The sequence below is a fragment of the Stegodyphus dumicola genome, chromosome 1, assembly GCF_044657685.1.
Source record: "Stegodyphus dumicola isolate Sdum_Otavi_A_Nest chromosome 1, ASM4465768v1".
Classification (NCBI taxonomy): Eukaryota; Metazoa; Arthropoda; class Arachnida; order Araneae; family Eresidae; genus Stegodyphus; species Stegodyphus dumicola.
In genome coordinates this window covers 211,685,116-211,690,402 of record NC_140768.1, presented here as the reverse complement: position 1 = coordinate 211,690,402, position 5,287 = coordinate 211,685,116, and the positions used below count along the sequence as shown (strand labels likewise).

The following is a 5,287-nucleotide window of genomic DNA, read 5'->3' as shown; positions in this document are numbered from 1 at the left end:
GACCCTCTTCCCAGATTTAAATGCTTAAAATAAATAAATGAATAAAAACCCGAAACGAAATTATTAATTTTCTATCATGGTAAAATTTATTTAGATGGAAAACAAAATAGTAGTTCAGTATTGCGTAAGACAGCTACAGAATACGTGTACAAAAGTACCCATATCTAGCAACTTATGTTTTCAGCAGCCCTTCACTTTTGATGACCAAAAGATCGGTCAGCTGGTCAAGAAAGTCGTATCGAGTCTTGACCTCTTCCTCCTTATCGACGTGTAATGGAAATCACGTGTCCTTTAAGTCCCCCTTTTTGATGGATCACTGTTTGATCTTGTGGACCCTTCTTGCGCAGTTATCACTCAACTTTCAGATGAAAGAATTTCTGCTTTTCCTTTCGAGTTGTGTTGCCACAAGCGGAGGAAAATATTGACCTGTTATTACGGAAGTCATTGCATGTGTTTGCTCTTGAGTTGTTTATCATATATATTATTTCGTAAGAGCAGATCTCTTTACTGAAGTGTAAAACGTTTGGGAGTTCTGAGTGTTATTTATGCATTTGCTTTTCCCTTCAAATATGTTTTATATATATTTTATATTTAAGCACATTGAAAATGGAATTTCTCGGTAATATTCCAACAGACTATTATGAATTACTTGCGCGCTTGTGAGTAATATTCACACTATTTCGAACGTTTTCTAAAGCAATATAAAATATGCGCATACAAAAAGGTCATTTAGAGTTTTCTTAGAAGGAAACTGTAATGACCCTTTTATCATTGGAAAATTAGCTTTGTGTAAATGATTCTATAAAGGACTATTCTTTAAAGAAATCCTGAAAGCGTTTTCAGCAGTAGTAACAAAAAAGACTTTTAAATTATAATATATTCTCTTAAAAATGTATAAATTGTCATAAACTCAAAATTGCAGTTTTAGAATTTAAGTTTTTTTTAATTTTCTTTATGTGCAGCACTGTTCAGTGCTAAGGGCTAGTACAGATCTGCTTAATAACTATAAGAGATGAAAAGGAAAAAATTGAAACTTTTGAAATAAATAACAAATCATAGAACAAGACAAACAGCTATAAATAACACAAGGAGGAAAAAAAGAAGATAAAGCAAGTTATCCATTATAATAGGAGAAACACTGCAAACAAAATCATTTAGAGAAATAAAATCTAAAGCAATATAATTTTTGAGCAAGATGCCTTCTAATAAATCAGTGGAAGACTCTGAACGTATGACTGAATTAAATAACAGTACTTTTTAATATAACCAATATTTATAGAATTGCCCCAGAGAAAAGACTTTAATAATGAGATTTCCCTGAAATTTATTTAATATCACTAGGCTGGTGGTAAATTCAGAGCATCAATTTTGTCACTAAGATTTTGTAGAAGTGTATCTGCACATCTTTCTTATTATGCATGAATTATCCTTACAATTCAGATTACAATCAATTTTTATAAATCCTGACAACTCAGTTCAGAATTAAAAAAATTACGATACAATATTCGAAAAATAAACAAAATAAGACAGCAACAAGACAGTTCTTAGTAGTTTCTCTAACTCTTTTTGGAGAACTTACAATCCAATTAAAAACGCAACCTAAAAACGGAAAGTGATTTTATCCAGTGTGAAGTGTTTCCATTTAATTAGCCACACGCTTATTAAGTTACACTCCCTTGTTAACCTCTTGGACTGCATGGACATTGATGTAAAACTGGAACTAAATCAGAAATTAAAAAAAGTCAGATTGCTGTCCTGAAGGACTCCGTGCAATTGCTCTGGTAACTATCTACGATCGCTGTTCTACTTATGAATGACTTCACATTGATACAGATGGTTCACTACCGGATTTTACTCAAGGGGCTGGAGCTGGTATTTTTAGTGAACATTTCTGTTTTTATTTAGCAATCGGAAATTTTGACGGTGAGTTGGAATCGATCTATGCAACTCTTCAGCAATTTTCCATTCGCCAGAATTTCATTGAAAGGGCTGAAATAATCTACGATTCAACATCTGCTCTTGCGGCTTTATTATCTAATCAGAGGAATAAAAACCCTCTTGTCCAGCAGTATAGATTTCTGTTTAAGAGAAGTCAATGTAGTGTCTTTCCAATGGATGCCCTGCCATTGTGGTGTTGAGGGAAATTAGAAATCGGATCATTTTTGAAAAAAAGAAGTCGCAGTTTAATTCATAATCAAACAGAAAATTGCCCTTTCATTCTTCAAAACTGGATGTTAAATGAATCTTCAGACTGTCCTTTCATTAGTGACCTGTACTAAATCTTAGACTGTTCTCAGCACGTTTCCCATCTTGTACTGGATGCTCCTTGTGCAACTGCGCTGGCCACATTTAGACTGATGACTGGAAATGATTGGCTCCATGCTTATTTATTTCGTTTTAATATTGTCGACTCTTCTATTTGTATTTTGTGTTCAACTGGACAAGATACGACAGCTGTTCACACTGGCGAATGCTCCGTGTTACCTCATTTTAATTGTCTTGGGGAAAAGTACTGTAGAGCACGCAGCCTAATGACCTAGTGGACAACAGATTTGCATTTGATAAACAAAAATTTAAAAAAAAATAAGACATTAAGATTCTATAAAACAAAACTATACAATAAAAGTACTGCATAAAATGTAACTGTAATGAAAGAACGGAAATTTTTTCTAAGCAAGTAAATGAATAAACAAAAGCGATGTGTACCGTTGCAAAAATAACATAAAAACTAAATTAAAACTACATAAACACAATTTGATAAAAATTTACAACACTACGTATATACACGCAGGACACATCCTGCACACAATATTGATTCCTTTCCTTTACAGAGTTTAGATTCTAAATGGTTTACTTATTAAATTTGAAAATAATATGGTAAATATTTTAGTTTATAAATTCAGGCAGTGAGTTTTTCAGTCAGAAATTTCTTTGAAATAATTTTTTGGAGAGCAGTTGTTTTCTTAGTCGGAGTAATCGATATCATCCGTAAGTGTAATAGCCTAAGAAATATTTGGCTTCTTATAAATATACCGTTCTGTTCTGACAAACGACTAAGTCATATGACAAACGACCATAATGTAAAATGGCATGTTAACATATTTTTTGAGAGAAGTTGTTTTTGATTTCTGATAAATACATTTAGACGCGATCAAGTCTTTCTTTATACATGCAGGCGTTATAGAGTATGAAGCTGCATCAAAAGAAATTAAATGTATCAATTTCTATGAAACCCTGACGCAAATATTTACCTCAATTCATATGCATTTCTAATGAGAATTTAAAAAAGTAAAGTTGAATGAAAGGCATTAAAAGGACATATTTCTACCAAAATTTCTACTACAATAAACTCTGTTTCTGTCAAAACAATTTTTAAACAAGTACTTATATTTTTTTCTGAAATTTTCATTTCTGTCAATACAGCTGAAGATACGAAAACGTGCAGCATAAATTTGTTTAATGTACCAACCAATATATCTACCTATATCTCTCTCTATGCCTATATGTATATAAATATGTACATATACAAAAAAATTACCACTTGAACTAAAATATCCTTTTTTTTCATGCCAATATAATTTTATATATTTTATACACTTTACAACTCTGCTTTATACACTTTACAACTTATACACTTTACAATGTTATTTCGTTTAATTCATTTTTATTATTTTCATGCATACCTTCTTAACTTTTATAGGCTGCTGCCATGGATAAACAGTAGCTGTAGTCTTTCGAATTGGAATTGTAGAGGCTTTGTTAAGAGTTAACGGTTAAAAAATTTAGTACATAATATGCTTATTTGTTATGTTAAATTTAGAAAACAATGAAGACAGTTAATATTATTTTCCTTTGGGGGAAGGAAACAATGTAAATAGTTAATATTTGTAAATATTTTAAAAAAATTCAGGCTTAAGTTAGAATGTAATGCTATTGCAAAGAAATAAATATTAAAAAAGCAGCAATACGAAATTTCATTGCCCCTCTCTCCATCATAAACGTTTTTTGATGTTGAATTTCAGAAATATAGGTTTTGCTAAAACTGAATTTTAATTCTGTGTTACAAGAAAATTAACAGATTGTTGCTTTTTAAGGAATGTTAATTTATTGTCACTAACACTAAATATTAAAATTACCAATAACAGTTGTTCTTTAATAGGGCTGTGGTATCTTGATGCTATATATAGGCGACAGGAACAGTACAAAAACAGCAATATAAATATGCAATGAAATAATAAATGAGTTAGTTTTTATTATAGGAAAAATAGTTATTTAAAATGTGTAATAAATAAAAAGGACTAAGAGCTGCTATGAGGTAAATGTGAAGTGAAGATTAGAAAATGTAAAGAAATAGTATCTAATTTAATATAAACAGAAAATATGAGTACCAAATTTCGAGTTAATGAGAGTTTGTGAAGAAATAAAATGCTTGAAATGTAGCAATTGATGTTGCAAGCAAAAGTAATTAAAATAAAGTGTTCGCCATTATTCCGAATCGGTAATTTTTTCGCAATTCGGATTATGCTACGAAAGAGATAATCTTAAAAGCAGATTATGATGTTCTTCAGTTAAAGAATTTCTTTTGATTTTAAAACATTTAAATCAGAAAATGTGATTCTATCAAATACTTAAAGCGGAATCATGACATTATTTCTTCCGCGCTATACTTTTCATGATTACGTACAATTTTTTTACGTATTTTCAAACATAGTCTTTGGACCTAATCATTTTAAAATTTTATTATTTACAATTCCAGTTCTGCATGTTTTTCACCAAATGCTGTTGAGATTCGAGATGAAATTATTTTTATGTTATTTTTTTAATAAACTTTTGAAAAAAAACTAAGTTATATTTTCGCTTCCACCTATTTTTAACTATTCACTCCTCAGATAAATTTTAATAAGAAATGTTTTTTATAAAATTATATATTTCTAATATAATATTATTTTAATTAAAAATCTTCTACTCCTCTATGAATAACATATACTATGTAAAATAAGAAATGGAGATGCCGGGGTTTGAACCCGGGGCCTCTCACATGCGAAGCGAGCGCTCTACCACTGAGCTACATCCCCTTGGCTACAGTTTGAAAAATCTAAGTACTACTTTCATACAGTTATTTGTTCATCTGAATCGGTCCTATCCATTCAGTTAGTGCTGTGCAAGTAAGATAACAAATAAAATTAGATTGGGAGATGGCATATTAAAGCTGCTTGCAATCTTTGAGGACCGATATTATTTTTTTGTTTGTTCAGCTTCTTTCACTAGACTAACTTCCTTAAATAAA

The 5,287-nt window shown here is 30.5% G+C and overlaps 1 non-coding gene across 1 annotated transcript; it reads right to left on the bottom strand.

Annotated features, from left to right (window-relative positions):
• Positions 1-5,003: 5,003 nt before the first annotated feature.
• On the bottom strand, positions 5,004-5,075 carry TRNAA-CGC (transfer RNA alanine (anticodon CGC)). The gene has a single exon. It is a non-coding gene; the product is annotated as a tRNA-Ala (tRNA).
• Positions 5,076-5,287: the final 212 nt, after the last annotated feature.